Source organism: Diceros bicornis (assembly GCF_020826845.1).
Source record: "Diceros bicornis minor isolate mBicDic1 chromosome 13 unlocalized genomic scaffold, mDicBic1.mat.cur SUPER_13_unloc_1, whole genome shotgun sequence".
Classification (NCBI taxonomy): Eukaryota; Metazoa; Chordata; class Mammalia; order Perissodactyla; family Rhinocerotidae; genus Diceros; species Diceros bicornis.
The window spans coordinates 18,225,564-18,252,289 of NW_026690866.1; the positions used below are offsets into that span (position 1 = coordinate 18,225,564).

At 40.6% G+C, this 26,726-nt stretch overlaps 1 protein-coding gene and 1 long non-coding RNA gene across 3 annotated transcripts in view; both read right to left on the bottom strand.

Annotated features, from left to right (window-relative positions):
• LOC131401746 (ral guanine nucleotide dissociation stimulator-like) overlaps positions 1-26,726 on the bottom strand; it is a 366,596-nt gene that overhangs the window by 52,787 nt on the left and 287,083 nt on the right. The window lies entirely within an intron of this gene.
• LOC131401749 (uncharacterized) lies at positions 3,729-6,810 on the bottom strand. Of its 2 annotated transcripts, none has more exons than XR_009217927.1 (3): positions 6,739-6,810; positions 5,907-5,998; positions 3,729-3,830 (listed from the first exon to the last, which is right to left on the bottom strand). It is a non-coding gene; the product is annotated as an uncharacterized LOC131401749 (long non-coding RNA). The 2 variants fall into 2 exon arrangements; XR_009217928.1 differs by lacking the exon at positions 3,729-3,830 and adding an exon at positions 3,897-3,944.

Below are 26,726 nucleotides of genomic sequence, written 5' to 3' on the forward strand. Positions count from 1 at the left end.
TTGATTATGTAATACACCATATTAATAGAATAAGTGCCAATAACATGCAATTTCAACCACATATACAGAAAAGAATTTGACAAAATACAACGCCCTTCATGTCAAAAAAAGTAAACACTCAACAAATTAGCAATAGAAGAAAACTTTCTCAACCTATAAACAGCATCGATGAAAAACCCACGGCTAACACCATATTCAATGGTGAAAGACTGAAAATTTCCCCCTAAGACCAGGGACAAGACAATGATGTCTTCCCTTATCTCATATGTTAATCACAGGTACTAGAGTTTCTAATGAGGGTGATTAGGCAAGAAAAAGGAATAAAAGAAACCCAGATTGGAAGGGAAGAGGTAAAACTATTTGTTTTGCAGAGGAGAAGATATTGTATATAGAAAAACCTAAAAAATACACTCCTCCCCACACACAATATATGAACCGTATCTCAATAGGTGTATAAAAAATTTAAACTGCTCCATGTGCTTAGTGGCTCCACTACTGGAGAACACAGTTTGACTGCTGATATTTGTTGAAAGTCTCCAGAAGAGGAGGAGGAGGAGGATGCTGGAGGTTGGTGTCCCCAAATGTTAATGCTTTTCTCATTCCCCAAAAACTTATGGAAGGAGATGGTAGGATTAGCTGACAGGGACGTGGGGCAGAATGGGCACCATGTCAGTGACATCCAAATCAAAGATGTGTCACTTGAGCTCAGAGTCATCAGCCACCAGCTCAGCCAATGCTTCCAATCTCCTCAACCTACATCAAGTCGGTGACCACGCAGGAGTAGAATATGTCTCATATCTGGCTGCCCTTGTAGAGCTTGGTGACCTAGAACAAACGCGAGGGAGGGTGGGTGAGATGGAGGTCTCCTGGGGATGCAGGGCGCCACTGGAGCCAGTGAAAGATCACAGACCTTGGGGCAAGGGAGACCTGACTTCAAATCCTGGCTCTGCCCCTAACTCACTGTGTGACCCTAGGCACAATACTCCCCTTTCTGAGCTTCAGTTTACCCATGTGAGAAATGGGCAAGGCAGCTAGGACATCACCTCTGGACACTGGGAGAAGCCAGACATGCAGGGAAAGTGAAGGGGTGAAACAATCACATAACAGATGTAAGTCAGGCAGAGGAATGAGGGTGCTCTCAGGGCAAGGGGAGACGGGAGAGGGGAGACCCCACCTGGTCCTGGGTGTCTCTCGGCAGGGCGGTGTACTCCGAGGATGTGGGCTCCAGGTTGCTGAGGTTCCCGACGATGATGCGGAAATGTAGCTGGTGCTCTCTCTGGATGGATAAACTCTGAGCTGCAGAGCCAGGAGCCACTGAGAGGAAGAGCAGACAGGCGGACACTCTCCGCTCCCAGCACAGAGGGATGGTGGCCCACGGGATCAGGGTGGTGGGTGCAGACAGCGTCACACTGATGGCTGCCCCATCCTTCTCAGGCCTGGGGAGAGAGGGATGTGGGGACTCTAGAGAGAGGTCCTGAAACCTCTGGGGGTGTGGGCCAGAACTGGAAGGAGGAAATGGGAGGACAATGGGGAGACAAAGAGGGGTGGTTACAAAAGTGGTCATTAGGGGCAAATGCTCAGGGGAGGGTCTCACCTGAGGGAGACCAGTCTGCAAGTCGAGTAGAAGGGACCCAGGCTGCTCCTCTTGAACAAGGATCCATCTGGGGAGGAGGGAGGAGGAGGATGAGCAGGAGGGACAGGGGTTAGGGGAGGGGCTGGGTGGGATTTAACCCACCAGGAGCTGCTGGGACCTGGGTCTCACTAGGCTCTGCAGGACCCTCTCAGTGGAGTTGAACGTGGCTGAGCCATTGCTCCTGTCTGATGAATACCAGAGGGTGGGGATGGGGAAGGTGACTGTGAGGGTCTTCAGGTTGTGCCCCAAAGCTGCAAGACAAGAGGGAGAGTGATGAACATCTCTGAGAGCTGGCCTGAGACCAGACCAGAGTCCTGCACTCATTATCATCTGTCGTCTTCTCTCACAGTGGCACCACCACCCACCCGTGTCGTCACCCAAGTCAGAACCAGCATATATGCTCAGCTCCTCTTCCCTCCCAGTAACACCCATTCACCATGCAAACTGGTCCTCACATATACTCCATCCCTGTCCCAGTTCAGGTCTTAAATTCTTTCATCCAGACCAACACCCCAGCAGGCTCACTAGATGCTCTGTCTAAAGGATGTTCTACATGGACTACTAGAAGAATCTTTCTGAAATGAATACCTCACTAGGGCCACCACTGCTCTAGTACCACCCATGGCTCCCTATGGCCTTCAGTGTTTAGTTCAACCTTCTTGACCTGGCACTCAAGGCTCTACTCAATCTGGCTCCTGCTGACCTTTCAGTATCATTTTATCCATCTACTGTGGTTTAAACTTCATGCTTCACGCAAACCAAATTCGTTTCAATTCTCCCTTTACAGCATGTTGTTTCTGGCCGGAGCCTTTGCTCATGGAATCCTCTCTGCCAGGAAAACCCTTCATCCTCTATTTGCCAGGGTCCCTCCTACACATTCTTAAAGACTTCATTCTGGTGAAACTTTCTCTAGCAAGCTCCTTCCCTCCAAATTATGCCAGGTGCCTCTCCCCGAAATATCCCACATTGTATTATAATGGTGTGTTAATTCACAAGACTAGGGGCTCTCTGAGAGCTGGCCTTAGACTGAATCGTTGGTATAATCTTTGTGATCAGCATGATTGTCCTAAAACCAGAATTTCATACCCTGGCTTCCCAGCTCCTGGATCACACTTGGCTCATCGGGAGTGGGACCAGAGAGCTTCTCTTGGGAAGGAAAAGGGGCCCCCAGATACCTGTGGTGGCTTCTGGTGGCTCAGGTGATGATCAAGTATGCAGGGACGTGGTGTCCAGCTCGGAAGCTGTGGATAAGGCTGGCATCAGGGAGGGACAGAGTGGGAGGAGACCCGAGGCTCACACGGACTCCAGCACTGGCTGTCTCAAGACCACCATTCACAGGTGAAGCATAAATGAGAGTGAGGGGACCGGTGACTGTGTGAGTAGAGGGATGAGCAAGCCTGTGGATGAGAGGAGCCCAAGAGAGAGAGATAGGTGAACAAGAGTGACTGAACTCGGAGTAGAGACAGATAGGCAGAAAAATGGGCAGATAGATGGGATACCTGGAAAAGGAGGACAAAGGGCGGGGCTCTAGGAGAATTAAAGTGAAAACCATGTGGGGTCAGAATGTGGTGGAGAACATGTCTGTGTCTAAGGCTTTCTCACACTGGGCTGGGACTCTCCACCAGAACCCGGGAGGGAGAGAAGGGAGGAATTAGGGCCCTTCCAGGTCCTTCCCTCACCAAGGACAGCAGATGAAGGAGAACAAGGGCTCCCAAACACCAAATGCAGACGGGACACAGGAGATCAGGGCCAGGAATACTCACTGGTGGTAGTCGGAGCCACGGCTCCATAGGTGTAACCTGTGGAGAGAAGGCGAGAGGAGCTGAGCAAGAGTTGGGGTGAACATAAAGAATAAGGGAGAGAAAGGATGTAGGGACCTTTGTGGGAAAAGCAGAGGGGAAAGCAGAGGGGACGAGTGGAGGGGTGTTCAGGGGGAAGGCAATAACATGGAAGGTGGCTGGACACAGTGATCACACAGTGATGAGAAGACTGAACCCAGACCAGGAGGATAGAGAGATGGATCATAGCTCACTTTAGAGCAACGGAGGGAACACAGAACAGACAGCGTGGCTGTAGCACAGCCCCTCACCACTGAAGTAGAGGCTGCCCCAGTCAAGGGTGAAGGAGCCCATGTGGGTGACGCATTGAGTCTCATGGCTCAGCTCCCAGTAGAGTCACTCTCTGTCCAGCCTGGGACCTGCGGGGGTCAGAATGGAAGGTGCAGATGATGTCCACGCCAGTGGCTACCCCACGCTTCTCAAGCCTGGGGGAGGAAGATCATGGGGATGTGGAATACTGAGCAGGGGTCATTCTGAGTGTGGAAAGCGAGAGAGGGGAAGGGAGGACGGTGATGGAAATGCTGAAGGGGCTGCTTTGATGCCTGCAGGGGCTCTTCTAGGCGTCTCCCGTGTGAGACAACCCCCTAACAAGTAAGGCCTGACTTCTTTTAGGATGTGGAGGGGGGGCCTGTGAGTGGCAAAGAGGGGTGAACACACAGATCTGGGTGAGGGGCCACCTGCAGGTCTGCACAGACAGTAGCGAAAACAGTCAGTGCCCTGTGCCATCTGACACATGCAGGCAAGAAAGGATCATTATGTTCTCTCGGTTCTACACTCCATGGTCTTTTCTTTCTACTTCTTTACTACTCCACAGCCATCACTCAGGCCTAGGGAACAATCATCTGATTCCTAACCTTATTCCCAGCACCTCCCATCTTGCCTATTAAGTCTTCATTCTTAACCATGAAGTCCATTTTAACCCACATGCTTAGACCAAACGCTAATCACATCATCCTTCTACTCGCATCTCTCCAGAGTCTTCCCACTGGTCTTAGAACAGAGTCCCAAGTCACCCCTGATCTGGTCCTGCCTGTCCCCCCTTGCCAGTGTGGCTCACACCTCTCCCCCTGTTTTGACTCGGCTCAGGCATCCTTCTTCTCAGTTCATGGACACACCAGGCTCTCTGCTTCAGGGGTGTCCTCATGCGTGTCCCTCTGCCTGAAACGCTCTCTTGAACACACTCCCACACCCTCACTCCAGTCTAACCCTCCGACCAGCTAAATCCAGTCCCAACTCTAGCTCTCAAGTTAAATATCAGTCCTTCTCAAGAGGGCTTCTCTGCCCCCTCATGTTGATTTCCCTTGTGTCAAACTCCCACATCACTCTCATCATTAACTGTCTAAAATCCAAATTCCCAAATACAATGTAAATTCCATGGAGGTGGGACAAGGTCTCTCTGGTTCTCCGTGTCCCCATGCATGTGTCCCAGGGCCTGGCTCATGAGATGAGGAACCATCCCGGTTTGTCTAGGACTGCCCTTGTTTGAACACTAAACATCCTGTGTCCTGGAAAACCCCACTGTCCTAAATAAATGACGATGGTTGGTCACCATTAATTATACACTCAGAGACTATCTATTGCATGACAAGCACACATTCCCCTCAAGAACATCACAGGAAAGCTAGAATGAAAAAGGCACACACACATACACACACAATTAGTAGAGGCCAACAACTAAATACAAAATTACTTAACAAGATTCTCTGCAACGTGAATCACCAGACCGTTATTTCAGAAAAGTTTCAAGAAACAAAGTTAATTCCCTTTAGAAGGCAAGCTGGAGAGGACAGTCTTTTTGGAGACTATTGCCCTTCCCTTCAATCTACAGTGTTGCTTAGTACTCCTCCAAATGATTGGAAATGTCATAAAGATAAAAATGCTCAAATATATCTGGCTACTGGCAAATTCAATTTTAAATTTGTTATTAATACAAAGACGTTCAAATCATCTTTTTCCCTGAATGCTCTTTTATTTCAAATTTATGTGGAGGATTCATAGGACTTTAAAAATCAAATTGAATGGGTCTAAGGAATGTTGCTGAGTATCCCTGCTAATATTTCATGGGATGTCTTCTAATAACTACATACACACGCAAAACATTTCTGTATTTATATTATATATAAATCCTGACTTTTGAGTATTATGCAATACAAGTAAATCTATATTTTCTACTATAATACACATTTGCAGTTATTTAAGTTTGTTTCATGTGTTCTTATTTGCATATAACTGTACTTACTGAAATATTTACCACACAGAACCACACACAGCTTACCATATTTCCATCCATCAAATATCAATAATTTTTCTCGAGATACCTTCACTCTCAGTAACTCCAGGTGGTGACAACCCGAGCCCAGGGAAGCTCACTAGCAGGTCTTCTGCACAGCAGAGACTGCCAGAACCTCTTGGTACCAGGTCCACAGGGTACTCACCTGGTCACACAGAAATCCATGGATCAGCGAGGACAGGTGGACCCTGAGCCTGGTTTCACCTCAAACTTGAGCTCCACGGATGCTTTTCATGTCTGAGGGGGGATAAAAAGCACAAACAAGATTTTGAGGCCTTTTATAGGGTGTTGGATGGAAAGGCCAACCCCATTCACTTTTCTATTTTTGTGTTTACTGATTTAACTGTAACTGTTGGCTGTGGCTGGATTTTCCAGATTCCTATCCAGCCACCTGCTGCTCCCCGAGATGGGAGAAAGCAGCTTCGTGCTGTGTGCACTTGAGTCACTCAACTCACTTGGCTGGACAGAGACTTTTTGGTGACTCTGGACCCTTTAAACAAGCTTGTCATTTAGGGACACTATAAGTGACTCGCTGACTTGTCAACAATTTCCACACTTATTCAGGGCTCGGGAGATTTTCAGGCCCTGGAGCAGGTTTCCAAACCTTGGCACAACTGACATTTGGGGCTGGATAATTCTCTGTCGGGCCGTCCTGATCCCTGGAGGATGCTGAGCTGCATCCCTGCCTCCCCCCTTAGATGCCAGGAGCGCCCCATTTGTAACGACCCAAACATCACCTCCAGAAGTGGCTAAAGCCCCCTGGGGACAAAATCACACGGAGGACGGTGACGGGGACTCAGAGGAGGGGACGGCGGTGCCCGGAGCCAGGAGGAACAGCCGTCTCGGGGGCCCTGAGGGAACAGCCCGGGGGAAACGGGGCTGCGGGGGGACGGAGAGACGCCGAGCCCTGGCGGGGCTGCCCACGGCCCAGGCCCCTCCCTGGACCGCGACTGGAGCCGGGACCGCCCGCCGCTCACCGAGCTCCGCCTCTGAGGGCGAACGTCCAGGGGAATTCGGTCCGCAACGAGAAGACGGAACACACCGCTAAGAACGCCCGCTCCATCCACGGCGCCACCCGCGCGTCCGGTTCCGGTCTCGGGCGGGCGTTCGGGGAGGACGAACGTTTGGGGGCTGCGGGTTGAGGGCGCGGGTGGGGCGAGGCTATGCACCCCAGCCTAGGGTGAGGTGTCTAGTTTCTAGAGTGAGTGAGAAGCTGGAAAGCGGGCTGGGTCAGCATTAGGGACAGGGACAAAATCTAGGGGCAGAGCAGTGTGCGGGAACCAGTTCTAGGGGCGGGCTGTGGGCGGGGCCAAGGCTGTGAGTGACAGCAGGCCGGGGAGGCGGTTCTATGGGCGGGAACAAGGGTGCAGGCAAGGCAATGAGCCGGGACCAGGCTGTGGGGGGAGGCAGGCCAGACGTTGTGGGCTGAGACCAGTTCCAGGAGAGGGAAGAGGCTGGGGTGTGGCTGGAATAACTCAAGGCGACTTTACAGGAGGAGGAAATCAGCTCCAGGGTCTTGGTTGGAGGCGAGGCTTTCCGTGGACCCCTAGACTGTACAGGTAGCTGGATGTTGAACAGCTGTTCTTCATTCCTTTCCCCACCTTGACACAGCCTCATAGAATGATGTGCCCATATTTAGAATTCTAAATTTTTTGTGCGTTTCCTTTTCATAATTTCGTTAAAAAATCGGATCATATATTCACATTTCTCTAGAACTTGCTGTTCCAAGCCAGTAGATAAGGATATAACGCTATTTTAATTTTAAAAATCTGGGGGGAGGGAGGCCTACGTCGTAGGTCCACGTATAAGAAAACTTCAAATATTCTCACTCTACCACTGTCTCCCGGTACTTTTGCACAGAGATAAACATCCTTTCCTCCTCTATCCTTCCAGACATACTGTGTATATGAGGGACTGTGTATATGTTCAAGCCCAAGAGAGATGTCCCCTAGCAAAATCTGAAGCCCATGAATTGTCTCATGCATCAGAAGTTAATGAGAAGAGATTTAATTTTCTGGTAGAAGGAGATGAACAAGTGATGAATCCATAGGAAGACAACAAAGAAACAAGAGAATTTTACCATTTAAAAAGTCAAAGGAAAAAGTGAGAAAGAAAAAGTATTCATACTATCTGACGTAGCACATTTCTGGATGATATTCGTATGCTATAAAATGGTAAACACTGATGTCATAAAACAGTAGACATTGAATTTTGATTTATCTTAATTCATTAAATACTTATATTGGGCAAGGGGAATTATGTTTTTAACGTATGTAAGAACACTTTGTGCTGATTTTTTCAGAGAAGAAATAAACTAAATAATTAAAAGCTGAAAAATGAAAAAGCTGTATGAGTAGCTAATTTAGAAATATAGATTTTAAACCAGAAAATTAAAGAAGTTGTTTTTGGAAGCAGACTCAAGAGTGGGGAAAGTAGCTTTTCATTATAAGCCTTGGAGTATTATTTGAGAGATGTGCGTATACATACACACACACGCACACACACGGAAGCCTGAATTTGTATTCCAAAGGGATCATCTAACTCTACAAAGAATTTGTAAAAAGGATTCACTTTACAAGAGTAGAACGTATTTTGAAAACTACAGACTTCAAGCATTAAAAAAGCTGTCACCATCCCGGTGGAAAAATGAATGGGGCATCACTTTCCAACCCACATGTTGATAAGCCTTTTACATACATTACTCTTGAATATTCTCACAGCAACCCATAACGAAGATGGTATTATCTATCTCCATTTTGCAGATGAGGAAATTGGTGACAGCATATTGCTAAAATTTTCATATAAGTTCTCAATAGATATTGTTTTATGTTAAAATTGTTTATTGAATTTTCTTTTCATTAATAAAATGATATGTCACTCTTACAAATAAGCAAAGGCTGTGTAAAAACAATTTAGCAAAACCAAAGTTTTCTTTTGATATAATTAAATATAACAATCACTTTATTATTTTTCTGCTGTCTGCCTCACATCTCTGAAGATGCTTCGTATCCCAAAGGCTTACTAGAAAACTCTACTAAAAATCAAGAATCAGGGAATACCCATATTATGCAAGGTTCCTGAATACATGCAAAAAAAGCCATTATAATGATTTTTGTACAAAAATCTTAGATCATTCATGAACTGATAATGACACAAATCATGATTAGGCAAGGTATTTCTGTAGAATGACAAATATTTAAACTTTAGACATTTAGAAATGTAATTGATTACAGTAACTAATGTGTATAAGAATTTGTTCAAACTCACTAAGTGCCAGGAATTCATTTGACAAAATGCACTGCAATATTATTCAAAATAACCAAGAGATGGAAACTACCTAATTGTGCACCAGTGGGTGAAAGGATGAAGAAAATCTGAGGCATCTATACAATGGAATATTATTCAGCCTTAAAAAGGAAGGAAATCCTGTATTCAGAATTGCTTGCCTGGATCATTTCAGTAGCCATGTGCTTTCTTCCTTAGTCCCTTCTGATCCATTCACCAACCAGGAACCAAGGTGATCCTTTTACAATGTAAGCCCCACAACTTCTAATGGATCCCTAAAAGAGATTTTGGAGGTGGACTGCCTGGGTACCAGCTGTGTGACCTTGGTCAATTATATAACCTCTAATGTTCCTCATCCATACAATAGAGGTTAATAGTATTGTCTCCATGGCATTGTTGTGAGGATTAAATGAGTGAATACATGTGAGATGCCTAGAAAGTGCCTGGCACATGATAAGGCATCATGAAAAATTTAACTGTAATTATAATCAAATTAAATATTGTGATGGCCTATTAATTAAGTTGAACCATATGAAATTTCTAATATTTAACCATTTTGACCATTATTATTGTTGAATAAATGATAAAAGTCTAGGCAGGTTTGTTAGAGTCAAAAAGGATTGGATAAATGAAAATATTATTAGAAAAATAAGCTGAAATAGATTGCTTTGCAATTTACAATGCAGTTTCTTATACTTTGTTTCATTTAATCTCTATAGAATGCTTTTCAGGGTAATATTACCATTGTCTCTGAAGGAGTAACTGACTTCCCCCAAATCACACCACATTAAATAACACAATTAGAGTGGAAACACCATTTCAAGTATAAATCCCATATGATATTTTTTTCACTTTCATAATATCATTGGTTCTCTCAAGAAAGTGATGAAATAATGTTGATTCCTAGGAACTTAGTCTTAAAGAGACATACTCTCAGATGATAAACACTATGTCTTTGAAACAGGGATGTTGTGAGAAGAAACTTGGGACCCATGCTTTCTGGGTTTTCAAGTCCATGATTAGACTTCTGGTAAACAGTCAAAGAAGAGAAAGGGTGAATAATAGTTCAGAATGAAAAAAGTTTGATGTATATGTAACTTTATTGATCACCTCAAGATTCTCTTTTTGTTTATGGTCTGTGTCACCCTACTAGAATATAAATGCTCTTAGGGTAGATCACAGCTATCGTGCAGCAAGTGGAAGGCACTGAGTAAATATTTATTAAAGGAATGAAAGTGGCCTTGAATACATCTGCTCTTTACTCACCAGAGAACAGCCCCATAGCAGGCAAATGGCATCATTAACAAAATTTTAAAAATCATATCCTTATTAGCTCGTAACCATGGATACAAGGCTCCCATTTATTTCATACTTTTTAAGTACTTAAGCATTCTGGTGTATTAGGGAGTGTTTCCACAGCCTTGCTGTAACATAAAGCAAGACTTTTTGGCCCATTGATTGCTGTTGCCAGCAGGGCCCATCTCTATACTTACCTCTAAACAATTAACTATAGATTTGTTATCCCAATAAACAGCGATTTGGAATGGAACCTGTTTTATCAGTGTCATGCGAAAGTAGACATTTGATATGTCTTTAAGGGGTGATATTGATAATAATGTTGATGCAGAAGAAGACATCTAAAAATTGTCTCTGGTCTTTGTCAAGTGCATGTGGGTGAAGGGTATCTTGTTGTCACTGGATTTCAGAACTCAAAAAGACTCATCCAACTCTTCATGTTACAGGTGAAGAAACTGAGGTCTAAAGAGGTTGAGAGATTTGACCAAGACTAATTCCTGGGACTAGAGAAAGATCCTCTGATTCTCAGCTGGCCACATTGTCATAAGATCTCCAGCTCCAAACAGCCAAGAGAAGCAAGTCTGTTGATTTCCAGGCAGAAATGATTCCCCTTCACGTTTTTACTTTTTCTCCCTTAGATGCCTGCTCTGCCCTGACAAGGAATTTATCTCATGTTTATGCTAAACTTAAGAAGAGGAAAATGCTCCTGGCAAACACTTGTGATTCAGTGTGGCAATGGAGAGCACAGTCAGGAAAAAATGAGAATCAAAAGAATAAGAGGTAAATAATATTAGAGAAGAAGAGAAAATCTATTATTTTAGTGGGACATAACTTATAAAATTTAGAACTGGTAAATAAGTGCAGTAATGTATAAGGAAGCTAGATTCCTATATGAAACATCGAAAATACTGTTACATGAGCAAGAATTAGTTTAAACATGTAAAAAATTATTCCATTCCTAAGAGCAATGAATTATTTAAGATGAGTAGTTAAAATAATTGGAACTACACATTAGTTATATGAAAAAGATTATAAAGAGATACAAAGCGTGTAAAAGCTCTGATTAAATAGAGAGATATACTATACTTGTGATTGAAAACAGCGTTTCAAAGATATCAATTTTCCAAACATTATTCAGATTCCATGTGCTTCAAATCAACTTTTAAAATGATGTAGTGTTTGTTTTATAGACTAAAAGATATCCATTTGTAAAATAAAACACTGGACCATCAACTAACATTATTCACAAGTAAGTCATTCCAAATGGATTATAGGGCTAAAATTAAAAGTAAAAATCCCCCGCGTATAACAGTGGTGCATGACAATATAGAAGAATAACCATAATCTTAAAATTAGTGAAGATATTCTTAATATATATGCTTAAAGATGTCTGGTTGAAAAGAGGAAGGAGAAAAAGTAAAATGGAAGGTGATATGGTCTCTGATTTTCTTTCAGAGACTTAATCTATAGAAAAATATTCCAGTCTATGATATTGGATAAAGAAATAGAAATCTGTGATAATTACACAAAAAATGAGAGGACATATATAAATGGTAGCCTAATGTATCAGTTAGCTTCTGCTGTATAATAAACCAACCTAAAATGTGGTGGCTTCAAATAAGAATAGTTTATTTTTTCTCAAGATTCTCTGGGCTAACTGGGCAGTTATTTTGATCTGGACCTATTGGTGGCTTAGCTGGGATTGGCTGGTCTAGGATTGCCTTACTCACATATCTGATTGTTGACTTGAAGTCACCTGGAGTAATGGAGATGTGCAGTCTATCTACACTCATTCACATATTGATGGCCTCAGGCTTCCCAAGGGCGGACAGAGAAGGACAAGTACCAACAATGAGCAAGTGGTTTTCATGCCTTTGCTTATGTCATTTGTTAATGTCTCATTGGCCAAAGCAAGTTACAAGGCCAAGTCTACCCAGAGTCAACGTGGGATGCTACGACCAAACAGACAGTGGGAGAAGACTAATGTGTGGCCATTTTCGCAATCTTTCACACATAATTTTAGAGCAGAATTAGTATGAATGTTTTTGTATTTGTTCATTTGAATGCCCGAGGAAAATTGTACAAAGCCAAATCGAACGTAAAGCAAAAAATTAAGTGGAGATGTAAGGTAAGTTTAGTTGGTACTAAAAGTGGATCTGCAAAAATGTGGTAGATTATTTTTCAAGTGTATGCAAGTTCTTGTGACCTATGAAAATAACTCACATTTCGATTATTTTCTCGCTGAATGTGTTTTATTCCTTAACACATTTGATGTGTTTCTCTCTGTCCTTAGGAAAATAACGTAGTACTTGGGAGCAATGATGCAGCCTAATAGCCCCACACTGGATGCCAAGATGGAGCAGACATCCACGGCCACCATGACCTTGCCCTTGGTGCTGTGGTAGATGGGGAGGAAGGTGACCCAGACACTGCAGACCACCAGCATGCTGAACGTCAGGATCTTGGCTTCATTATAGGTGTTAGGCAGGTAGCGGGCCAGGAAAGCCATAGTGAAGCTGCCCAGGGCCAAGGAGCCCAGGTATCCCAGGACGCAGAAGAAAGCAGTGACCGAGCCCTTGTTGCACACGACGAAGATGTGGCAGTGTTCAGAGTGTGCATCTGTGTCAATGAATGGAGGAGATGTTCCCAGCCAGATTCCACAGAGACTCAGCTGGATAAAGGAGCAGATGGGAATGATGAACTTAGGTTCCTCTGCCACCAACCACTGCCTCATCCTTCTCCCTGGTGCAGTGACCTTGAAGGCCACAGCCACACTCATAGTTTTGGCCAAGACACTGGAAACAGCCACAGTAAATACAACTCCAAATGTGATTTGATGAAGACTGCAGGTGGCTGTCTTGGGACGACCAATGAAGAGTAAGGAGCAGAGGAAGCATAGGGTGAGGGAGATGAGCAGGATGTAGCTGAGAGTCCGAATGTTGGCCTTGACTATGGGAGTGTCTTGGTGATTCAGAAAGACCCCCAGGACCACAGCTGTGAGGACAGAAAAGCACAGAGCTGTGCAGGCCAGGGCCATCCCTAAGGGGTCCTCATAAGCCAGAAAGGTCACAGCTTTTTCGAGGCAGCAATCTCACCCTCTGTTGGCATACTGATGATCTGGACACTTCACACACTGATACATGTCTGGGGAGAGATGCAAAGTGTCCTCAGCCCAGGTTCAGTCATTCTCTTTCATTCGCATGCCCCCAAAGAAGACATTGGGTAAGTTTAGCCAACTGTCTTCCTTTGTTGCTCCAGGCTCCAAATCACAGAATGCTCTGTAGAGAACCATTCCCGGTTAATACTGCCTATCTTATTTATGGTTAAGTAAACAAAGCTACTATTCTTCTCAGTATTTATCTTGCATATTCATGAAAGCACTTTTTTCTCAGCAGAAAACCAAATGTCCTCCCTGTCTCTCTGAGTTACCCCTGTAAGCTATGGCCTAGATTTACTCATTCAATGAGCAAGCAGTTATTGGTAAACCTCCATGAGCCAGATAATATGCTACATTCTAGGGAAACAGAGATGACCAAGTCATAGACCTCACTCCTCGGGAGTTTCAAAATGAGACCATTTCTACCATCTAAAATGATCTCCAAAACATTTCATCTTGATTTCACTTCCACCACTTCTGTTAAGATTTTAGTCACTTCTCTCCTATGTTACCATAAGATCTTTTTATTCTGGTTCCCTGCCCTTGTCCTGCATCACAAGTGATACTTCTACATGTAAGTGGGATCATGTTTATCATCCATTAAAAAATCCGACAACCTCTTAGGAAGACCAAAAAGACTGTATAACCTTGGTCTTGCCTACTTCTACTACCTCAGCTCTGATTTTTAAGATTCCCAAATCTTCATGTGGTTCTGAAACTTTTCCGTGCCCACTCATCCCTGCAGGTATCAATACATGATTTTTCCTTCCACAGGGGCATTGCTCCTTCCTCTTTATGTCCCTCTAAATTCTCTCACTTTTCACATTTAGAACTACAATCTGCCTGATAAAGTTTTCTGTGGATGGTGTGAGTTAGGGTTGGCGAGTCATTGTCTTCTTCATGAAGACAGCCAATTTACCCAACATGGTTTATTGAAAAGTCTTTCATTTTCCCACTCCTCCTCAGTGTTTCCTTGTAAATCAGACGTCTATACGTGAATCCCTATATGAGCAGTTTGTATCTGAACTTACCATTTGGTTCCGTTGATTTTCTTGTTTATCCTCTTGATGAACCTCCTCTATTGTGATGCCATAATACTTGTTGTCAGGTAGAGTACTTCTTCCCACTCTATTCATTGTCTTCAAGATTTTCTTAGCTAAGTTTTTCCTTTATCATTTCCATAAGAATTTTATCAATTGTAATTTCCACAGAATGGGTCATCATTTTAGCTGCAATTTTGTGGAAGCTGTAGATTAATTTGGACAGTTTTGATATCTGTAGAATTTTGAGTCTGTTTAGTCACAAATTTGATTTATCCCTCCACTTCTTTCAGTCTTCCTCCATTTTTCTAAATGCTGTTCTATAAATTTATGGACAGAAATCTTTTGAAAGTCTCATTAAAGTTATTTCTAGGTACTTCATACTTTAAGATGTTGTAAATGTCATTTTGTAAAATTTTAATTTTGAATGCTTATGACGGGTAGATGGAAGCAAAACTTTCTATATTAACCTTGTATTCAGCCACCAATAAACTCAGTTAATACCTTAATTTATATGGTTTTTACATTTATACCATAATATCATCTGAAGATAGCATCAATTTTACTTCTTCCTTTGAAGTAAATTATTCCTTTTATTTCTTTTCCTGCCACTATTGTATCAGGCAAGACCTCCAGCCTAATGGCTTATAGAGGCAGTGATGTTGAACATTCTTCTCTTATCCTTGCTTTCAACAGTGCACCATAAATTTCCATTCTGTGAATACTGTGTATGGGAGTAAGAGAGTTTCCTTCTGTTTCTGATTTGGTAAGTGTTGTTTCTGTTGTTGTTGTTTGTTTTAAAATATGTATAGGTGTTTAATTTTACTAGCTTTTCTTACAGTTATTGAGATTATTATTTCTCTTTCTTCAGAGATTAGTGTACTGAATTACATTGCATGAACCTAATTTGGTCATGATATGTCCTTCTTATAAAATATGGCTAGATTTGGAACCTTGATTTGATTTGATTTTCTTTTAGTATAAATGAATTTAATCCAAGAAAGAGAGTGGCCTGTAATTTCCTTTCCTGCAATGATTTTGTTAGATTTTAGTACCAATGTTAATCTCGTCTCTCAAAGTGAGTCAAAAAGTTTTCAGTTTTTCCTATTCTCTGGAAGAGTTTGAGTAGTTGTATATTATTTTTTTCTTGAATATTTGGGCAGATTCATCAACTTTGTACCACATAAATAGCTTAGAATAAAATTTTGTAGAAATGTTTTAAAGGATGGTCTCAATTTCTGTAATAAGTATGGCAATATTCAGATTTTTCATTTTTTCTTGAGGCAGTTTGGTAACTTTTATTTGCCTAGAAATTTGTGAATTTCCTCTAAATTTTCATTGTATCAACATGATGTTTATGTTTTCTTCATGTTAAAAATTTTCCATATGATCTGCACAGATTACTCCCTTTTCAGCCTTGGTATTATTTTGTTGCAATTTTTCTCTTTTTTTGAACACTAGTACTAGGATTTTATTGAGCATATTTGTCATTTATTAGAATCTAATTTAGTTTTATTTATCCTTTGATGTCTGTCTTTTATTTTGTTAACACTTCCTCTAACATTTATCATTTTGTGTTTTCTCTTTTCCTTGTGTTTACTTTTCTGCTCTTTTTCTAGTTTGTGATGAATGTTTAGAACTTAGAAATTCAACCTTTCTTTATTTAAATATACACAATAATATATAAATATATATAATCTAGAATTATACATTTCTCTTTAAGGATAGATTTAATTCCACCCCATAAAATTTGATGAATAGTATTTTTAATGGGAAATACATGCTAATTTCCATCATAGTTTACTCATTAATCATCGATTGTTTACAAGTGTATTTATTAATCTCCAAGCATGTAGGAATTGAAGTTAGTGGATGTAGTGTTCTTTAGATGTGCATATGGAACATATACCCAAAATTACCACATGCCAAATGTGCACGTGGAAGCTTTATCCAAATTGACGATGTGCCAGACTGTATCATTAATCTCAGTACATTTCAAAAAAATCGAAATTATACAAAAGATGTTGGGAAATTAAGCCTCATATCAATCACAAAAATAAAATTAGATAATGCCACCATTGGGGGGATTCCAGCATTGCACCGTTTAATATCATAAATCTGAGTAATTCCAAGATGTTAATTATTGTATGAAAAATCTTCAGTATTGGTTTTCTGTCCCTCTTCTACTTCATGACCCAACTCCCAAACCTACATTGTCTGTGTTCTAGTCATGTTGAATCTTTTCTCAGCTCCCTAGAATATTAAATGCAAGGCTAATTTACCAGTTTCTGCCATTTCTAAGAATTCCTCCAAGAATTTAATCCGCCTTCATTAGTCTGATATAATACTAATGCTACTGCCTCTCTGAAGAAGTCCATGACACTTCCCTCCCCACAAACATATATACTATCACTTATTTCATCCCATGGATCTCTGCATACCTATATTGCAGCCCTATGTCACCACCTTGAATTCACATAACTGCATGTTGTCTCCCCTACTCACCTGTGAACTCGAGGAGATCAGAAACCAAGCTGTACCATAAGCTCATTATACACCATGGAAATACTTACTTCTTAAATCAAACACAACCTTTCTGATCTCCTGCTCTGTGCCAAGAACAGCACCAGACACTGGAAAAATAAGGATTTGTTCAATGTGATCTAAATGTAGCTTTAAAGAAGATGAAAAGTAAGGACTTACAAAACCATGTGTTAGATTCCATGAGAGAGATTTAAGTTAGTTATTGTGGAGTGGTCAGAAAGGGTTTCCTTGAGATCATAATGCTTGCAAAGATGCTAAAATGAGACAAGCAAGCTAGTTCAAGGTAGAGAGAGAGTGTATCATTTTGGGAGGAAATATTATTGGCTATAAAAGTTAAATTACTAAATGGAGGAAGGCAAAATTTTGACCCTGCAGTCCTCATCAGAGCTTTCCGTTTCTTTGGGAGAACTGTGCATACAAGAGAGAGGTGGAGAGCCAGCCCTGATAGCCTAGTGGTGAAAGTTCAGTGATCACCACTTCGGTAGCCCATGTTGGTTTCCTGGTCATGGAAGCACAGCATGTCTCTGTGAATTGCCATGCTGTGGTGGTGGCCCACATAGAAGAACTAGAATGATTTACAACTAGGATATACAACTATGTACTACAGTTTTGAGGACAATAATAAAAGAGCAAGATTGGCAACAGATGTTAGTTAGCTCTGGACAAATATTTCCCTTCAAAAAAAAAATAGAAGTGGAGAATGTCGCTGCAAGGCTTGTACTCGCCTATCTAATTGGAAATCACATTCTCTGGGCTGGGAATGCAAGCAAAACAACAGGTAACATTGCTTTCTTGGGGGCTCTTCCTGAATCCCGGACTGCAACTCTCACTGCATGCAGAGTGTGGAGTTTGGAGAAAATCAGATAACACTTGGTAACAGCTGTGACTTTTACCTAATTTTCAAGTAACTAGAGTGTTTTAGAGTATTGGGCCTTAACAAACTTAATCTTGAAATACCTAAATCCAATTCATTGATTGGACGCCATGCTTATTGTATGATATAAAACACTGGTACACCTCAGAAATACTGTGGGTTTGTTTCCAGAGCACAGCAATAAATCAAATATTGCAATAAAGTGAGTCACACCAATTTTTTGATTTCCTAGTGCATAAAGAAGTTATGTTTACACTATACTGTAGTGTACTAAGTGTGCAATAAAATTATCTCTAGAAAACATGTACATAACAATTTTTTTAAAAAAAAATTATTCCTGAAAACTACTAACCACTTTCTGAACCTTCAGCAAATTGCAATCTTTTGCTTATGAAGGTCTTGCTTCCATCTTGGTTTGTTGGTAAATGTTGGTAAATGAAAAAATTACTTCAGTTGGAAGTGAATTGTTAAATTCCCATATGTGGCCATTTATGAAGCTATGAGGGGACACAAAACTCCAACAAGATTTTGGTTATTCGTGTGTGGTGTAAGTAATTGTGATTGGGTTCAACCCACCTCAGTAATTCCCGTGTCCCATTCAATCACCTCCTCAGATAAAGACAATTCTTGACCACGTGGAGCATGTTGGGAATATTCTCCTACTTTCACCTTAAGTCCAAGACTTTCTGGAAAATTCCAAAAGTTGAGAATGGTTTACTCTGAATCTGATTTTCCTGCATCAGCCAAATTCAATGAGTCACCAGCAGGATTGTTAAATTCTATGTTCCTCAGAAAGGGGAGCAGCTAAAAGAGACACATCAACCTGTGGTGAAGTGGGCCCGGGTGTTAAAGAGAAAAACCCTGAATTGGGGACAGCCTTTCATTGTCTGTAATCCTTGCGTCATAATGTACCTTTATTACAAGTATCCAATGAAGTGAAGCAAATAAAATCATATGGAGATCTACAATATCATAATGTTTCTAAAATATCAGTTAGTTTCAAGAGAAAATGCCTAAAGACAAGAAGATCAAGATGATAAGTGGTGATAGGATTCAGACAAATCTCGAGTACAAAGTCCAATCTAGCCACCCTCATGCACTCTCTGAATTTTCCCAGACCATCAATCTGCAAAATGATGTTAGCAATACCTAAAGTGGTTGCAGAATTAAATGAGATCATTTATGTAAAGTATTCACTATGATGTTCAGCACCAGATAGGAACATAAAGGACAAGTTCTCTTCTTCTTGACATTGAGGAGCTTCATCGGAGAAGACAGGATATTCCCTATTGAAACGTTAGGCAGGCAGGATATTGGGATCCTTTGTAACACAAAGCATTGATATTGACTCATAGCTCACTTCCTCGTTGTCACTAGAAACTTCTTGTAGATGACTTACTACCCAGGACTAGATATACCTCCTAGAGAGTGAAACAAGTATAGAAACTCTTGTGCTTTTCTTGGAGAAAGAATCCTAACTGCTTGGTTTGAGCACCTGTGGAACCATAAGAAAGTCACTTTTACGAGTGTACATTCTGTTAAGTCGAAGAAATTTACCTGCCAGGGACAAAACACCAGACCTTCCCCACTTTTACTGGCTGCATTTCTGCATGTTGAAGAAGCAGCTTGTGAAGGGTCCAGGCCACAGCATACACAGCATTTTTCATACTGTAACTCCATTCAGTCATGCTTGTGTCAAAAATCTGCCAAGGCAGCCATCCTAAGGAGGCATTAGGTGGACAATTATCCAGTGTTTTACAGTAAGACTCAGAAATCGTGCAAGGAATAAAGGGAAACCACAACATAGTGAGGTAAATGTCTTCTGGATATTTGGAAGGGTTAACTGTCTGGATAAAATTTTCAAAGCCAGGGACCTCACTACGGTGGTGTGAGAAAATGAGAGTCCCATGGAATGAGTCAAGGATGAAATCTCTCTCACTGTGTATAAAATCCCACTGTGATGTCGTGACCCAGACTTTCCATATCACTAAATACTCCCAAGTAGAAAAGCTCAAGCTTATCAGAGAGTTTGCATCACCATAAATGATAATCACATTCCCTTCTGTTTCCTATACTTGCAAATCGTATGACCATGTCCTTGAGCAATATAACATTTCAGTCACAGGAATCATTTCCACAAAGGCTGCACAGATTCCATTCTGGTCCATCTCTCCTCTCAAGTCTGAGAGAAACTCAACACCTTTCTTGTCTTCCGAGATGACCAGCCCCACCCAGATCCAACTGAAATGAAACAGCAAAGAGTCCATGACAATGGCTAGAGATGTCTCCCTGGGGGCCATCTAATAGAGAGATTGGAAACTGCTCATCATCATTCAGGGTAAGATCAAAAAGACCATAGGTAAGCTAAAAGGAAAAGACAACTGGAAGCAATATGAGGAAGGGGATTGGCAAAAATCACACTCTCAGTCCTGAAGGCTGTTCAGCAACACCTGGAGTGGTAGAAGAGGACAATTACTCATTTCATTTTCTAATCATTTTGCACTCCCTGAAAGCTTTCTATAAAATAAGATCAGTCAGAGTTCCAGGAAACTGCTTTGTCTCCTTCCCCTTCAACCTTCTCTCTACTCCAAATAAAGGAAATGTCATACTCCATCGAGGTCCTGTAGATGGAACCTTTGAGATGATATACTTTGAGAGATGCATAAACCCAGTCTCCTCCTCTCTTCCTTTTTAAGCCCCTGAGAATGGCACCAAAGGAGACGTGGTTTCATCTCTCCCCATCCCACCCAGTCTTACCTGTGGAAATTTGTACAGTTCCAGCAGTGTTCCAATCTGGGCAGAAATTGCCCAGGTGGTTCCTGTAAGGACCGCTAGAGACTTACACTCTCTCCTGCAGTCGTAATTAGGGATGTCCTTGTCCAACCCTGAGAACCAAATCAGGGAACTCTCCAATGTCCTCCTTTCACTGCGCAGGGCATTATAGAGATCAAATCGCAGAGACATGTTGGGCAAGATATGAGGGTTCCTGTTGATTTCCTCAATGGCAAAAACCAAGGCCAGAACATACTGGTAGTTCTTGTACTGAAACCTGCATAGAGGGATAAGGATCCTTAGGGAAAATACTCAAAATGATTTCCTTCAAATGAAATACAATGACTTTATTAAGATAAATTTGCTATTGACTCGAATGTCTGTGGCAACAGATGGCACTCGTGAAGCCTTAGAATTTATAACTAAAGAAAATAACATGACTCCAGCTGAGGAACTTCCTTACTGAATTCCACACTCATGAAAGAAACTGGTTAAATACACAGAAGAAAGTACAATGAATGGAAAAACAGATCACATTCAGAGTAGACTTGTAAATGGCTCTTTGTTTCAGGATGCAAAATGCTTGTTTATATGAGCACACCATTAAATGCTTCCTAGAAGAGCAACAATATTAGCATGAGATTCGAGAAAGCCCTGGGGAGGAAGAATAATTGCAACTGAAAGATACATGACAAGCATAGATGCATGACATGTGCACGATGAGAATGGTGCAACAGAAGGCTGTCAATCAAATTGCCTAACCTCTGCCCCCTCAAACCTGTGCGTCTGCCACCATTAAAACCAGGAAACTAAGGTGAACTTCAGAGATCCAATGAAGGAGGAATCATCAACAGGCAGGAACAATTGAAAGAATCAAGAAGGACTGAAAGCACTAGAAACACTTAGGAATCTAAGAGAGAGAGCATTGTAAAGTTTAAGAAGCTTCTCATCCATTTCTTATTTTAAAAATATAAAATTAAAATTAATCATTAACATCTTTAACGGTACCTATTCCTGATAGCCCATATTGTCTTCATGTTTTCTACAGAATTTCTAAACAGAAATAACACTTAAGCCAAAGAAATTTCTCTGCATTTCTATTTCCTGGGATTTGTAATAGCATCAAGAATAAAATAGAGCAGTCACTTGTACTTATTTCAAGTGTTTTATTATTTGAGGATTGATTAGTACCCTAGTTCATGCTCACTGCTTGTTAATGCTCCCCGTGTCCCTGTGAAGAATAGGTGTTCTTCACTTGTTGGGTATAGGGTTCGATGTGTATCCATTAAATCCAACTTGCTAATTTGTTTTTCAAACACTCTATTATTAGATATATGATATTCTTTGTCTCAGAGGAAAGTTGAAATTCTTCACTATGATGATATATTATGTCTACCTCTCCTCTTCTTCTGCCTCCTTCTCCTGTACTTCCTCTTCTTCCTCTGACTTTTTCTTCTTATCTTCAACTTCTTGTCCTCTTCCTTCTCCTCCTTCCTTTCCTAGTTGAGGCTATATTATCTTCACAAGACATCGTGTGTAGTATAACGACTATATCTTCATGCTAAGTTGAACTTATATACCATTGGGGATTAACCACTTAATTCCTAATGATGATTTTTCATCATCTGTTTTATCTCATATTATTATAGCTACCCTGAGTTGATTTTTGATTGATATTTTCCTAGCATATCTTTATATCTTCTATTCTGTTTTGAATTTCTAGCTTTCCATGTATTTTAGTTTTCACAAGTCTTGTAAACAAGATACAGCTAAATTTATCATTGTCGCATCAAATTTAACAATCTATATTTAACTCGAGAATTTATTCCATTTACATTTGTTGTGATTATTTATGTCCTTCTTTTGCTCCCACTATCTATATGTTTTCCTTCTATTTTTTCCACAAGTTTTATTATGTTATTTCCCTTTAAAATTTATTGATTTATACTTGTTTTCCATATTCTATTGTATCTCCTCTATTTGGGTGAGAGTTATATTCTCTACTTCTATTTTACCACCAGCCCACATTGCCTGAAGTGGATATAGTTTCTCATCTCCTGAGAAATTTATAGACCCTTTCACTTTCAGTTTTACCCTCATGACTCACTTGTTTTTGTTGTACAGTACTTTATTTCTCCTTTTGCTTTACTCTCTCTCATCATCTCCATATCTAAATTATCTTTCATGTTTTTTAGTTCCTTGTCTTTCTATGCTGCATTCTATTTCCTTCAGAATTCAAATTTGGTTTTCTATTCTCTCTTCTGTTGTAGAATCCATCTATGAAGTTTTAAAACTCAACTTTTATGTTTTTTAATCTCTTAAAGTTCTATAAGGTCCTCTGCCAAATATGTCATATCATTTCTAATGTCTCCTCTTTGATTTTGTTATTCCATTTTTTGTTGTTCCATTTTTTATACACACTTATTTTATATCTTGACGTTGGTAAGTCTAATAGTGAAGGTTTTAGTGTTTAAATCTATTGTTTTATTTTTAATTTTCTTATGTCTTATGACTCTTATCGACAATGGCATGTATCCCTTGTTTGTTTGGAGAACTTTGATTATGAGCTCATATTTGTCTGATTTTAATGTGTACAGAATGTAAGGCTTTAGTTTAGATTCTTTCTTCCAGAGATGAATGCCACTGGTTTCTGCTCACAGTCATGTGAGATGACACCAAGCTAAATGCCTTTTTTGTGTGACTCACAACTAATCTGTGACTCCCAGATTCATTCCCTCAAGTCACTGGTGACTCAAAGACAAATCCTTTCATTAGAGGATCATACTGGTCTTTGACCACTGGGTGAATCCAAATTTGTCTAGTGCTTACAATGTCCTTCTTCTGTCCTTTGAGACTTGGCTTACATCATGTGAACTCAAGAATGCAATAACATTATATTTTATGGAAGATAGTGTTATGTGGAGGGAAACCCCTTTGAGGTATCTAGTCCTCCATACTCCTAGTATTTCATTCTTTTGGATACTTCTTCGCATTTCTTTCTTTTAATAAAAATTCTTTCTTTAACTTGAAAAGAAAATAAATAAATTTTAAAATCAAACGTGTGAGCTTGGGAGTATAGAAATAATTTACACGCTATTCAACAAAATAAGTTTAAGATATAGAAAATTTTACAGTAATGTATGTATGGATGAGGTACATTTACATTGAGATTCACACTCCAGGAACATTCTGTTTCTGTGTGGTGCGCACATACTACACATATACCTGATCGTCATGTGACAAGCCATGATATTGCCAACTTTAGTTCAACTTAGTTCAGGTGTGATATGATCAATTAAACTTGAAGAAGGGAGAGTGTCCAGAATGTCCAGAAGCCCCATGTGTTTTCAATGTTAGAGCATTAAATACTGAGAACAAGGAAGAATGGTGCAGGTGTTGTATAAGTAAATTGTAGGTGTTGTATAAGTAAATTGCAATGTCTAAAGAGCAGAGAACAGCATGCACATTAAACTTATTGCAGATTGTGTCACATTTCTGAAAATAAAGCACTCCTTTCAGAAGAAAAATGAACGTTTTTGTGTCAGTTGGGGCCTCCAAATGCTGAGGTGGAGTTAGGAGTACAAGAATATTACTGTGGCATAACACCTGTGAAAAATCAAAGGATTGGGCAGGGACAGCCTGCACACTCAGATATGGATTTTAATGCCTCTGAAATGAAAAAAATAAGGAATGTTAGGCAGAGGAGCTTTGAATCACAATGTGGAGATGCTAGTCTGCACCCGAGACCTACTGAATCAGAATATTTGGGGTGGGGTCCAGCAAACCTTCTGTGTTTTAACAAGCCTTCCAGATAATTCAGATCCATAATCAAGTTTGAGGTTGACGGGTTTCAAAAAAGGCACCGTACCAAAGAAGTGAACACTGAAAAATTAAAACAATTGTCTCAGTACTTAGTGTTAAGGCGATTTTTAAAAAATGCAAACCACAAACTACTTTAAAGAATGTGCATAAAATTTAAAACCATCTTGAACCAAGAGCTTAATCTATACTGGATTAGGAGAAAAGAGACACTTGATTTGGAGAAAAAGAAAAGAAGTAAAATACTAATGAATTTTTCATCTAACATTGAGGAGGCAGTAAGGCAAGACTTCAGATTCTGGGTTCTTCTTATTTCTCAAATTAAAAATATTGTAAAATAAGGGCCAGCCTGGTGGCATAGTGGTTAAGTTTGCATGCTCTGCTTTGGTGGTTTAGGGTTCGTGGCTTAGGATCCCGGGTGCGGACCTCTGCACCGCTCATCAAGCCATACTGTGGTGGTGTCCCATATAAAGTAGAGGAAGATGGTCATGGATCTTAGCCCAGGGCCAATTTTCCTCAACAGAAAAAAAATTCTAAAATAGAATATGAAAAATATGTATATATCCAACATCGTGGAGAAAAGTTTAATAAGGAAAATTACTTTAAATGGAGCAAAACAAGGGAAAAAGAAAAAAAGCAAAGTACAAAATTTAAAAATAGAACCACAGAGATAATGCTACATATAGCAGTTATACTATACTGAAGTTACTTAAATCACTTTTTCAATATTGAATGTTACTCTACATTCCATGAAGACATAGTAAACTAACACTGAACATACATGCTGAAAGAAACGGGATTGTCAGTGATATTCCATACACGTGCTCACAAAAGTAAAGCCACAACTAATATGAAACTTTTATTTATGAACGTGTATAATGGTACACATATCTGAAGGCAAAATATTTATGGACTAAAAGGTGGTTAGCAGTCAAAATGTATATGTTCAATTATAGTATCATGTATTTAAAAAAGGATTTTAAAAATATGAAGTAACTTGGACCTAACTACAACCAAAGTAAGAGTATTCAATTAACTTCTCAGTATTTGCCCAAAAAAAGTCAATATAGGAATCATATATATTGTTAATCTTGATTTATCATTAAATATGTTTGGAGCATACACACACGTGCCCACATATAAATATCAAATTTCCTACTCCAAAGCAAAGAAAGCATATTATTATAAAATTAGGTCCTATCCTTGTCCAACAAGAAATTTCGACATAGCAATCAATTCCTGAAGCCGCCAGAAGTGAGATAGATGGTCAACCACAGAAATTCTGACTCAGTAGCTCATCAGAGGAAGGGGCAGATTTGAAATCCAGTTCCTTAACCAACTTGCACGCAAAAATGTTCATTAACTGCCAACATATCTTAAACAAATCAGACAATTTATAAGCCAATAAAGACTCTCATGAATAACTGTTTGGTCAAGCAGGAAATCAAACCAATGGTTAGAAAGGAGTGGTGATGGTTTGTAATTGGTATTTGTGTGGTGAACACGATGTAATCTATGCAGAAATAGAAGCATAATGATATACACCAAAAATTTATACAATGATGTAAACCAATGTTACTGCAATAAACAAAAATTAAAAATAAATAAATAAATGAAGGATTAGCAAGGAGCCCTGGAGAGTGAGGAGAGAGAAAGGAAGAAGATAAGAAAGAGGTCTGCTCTGTGAGAAAATATCTGATCAAGTGAGGGGGAGAGAGAGGGGGAGGAAAGGGGGAGAGAGAATCCCCCTCCGCCCTTTCCCTGCAGGTTCTTAGGGCTGGCCAAATCCTTAACAAGACAGGTTGGCTGGAGAAAATCAGACACATCTGAGGAACATGTCTCCATGGGAGAAACCATGGAAACTGAGTCAATCCACCCAATAGCAGAGATTCTCATCTTGCATCCTCTCCTGAGATAATGACAAATGTGGATGTCGTGGGTGGGCCTGTGTGATGGGAGAGGGGATGAAGATGATTATTATGCAGAGATACAGATAAAAGTTTGTCCAACCCATTTCCCCTGCACTGGTGTCAGGTCCGAAAGGGAAGGCATGGAGGTGACCAGGAACCGACATCTCTGTGGTGGGGCTGGCCCGAGGGGGGGCGTGGGGCTGATGGCTGGAAGTAGGATGGCTTGTGAGTTGGCACCAGCCAGCGGTGGAGCCAGAGACTCAGAGGT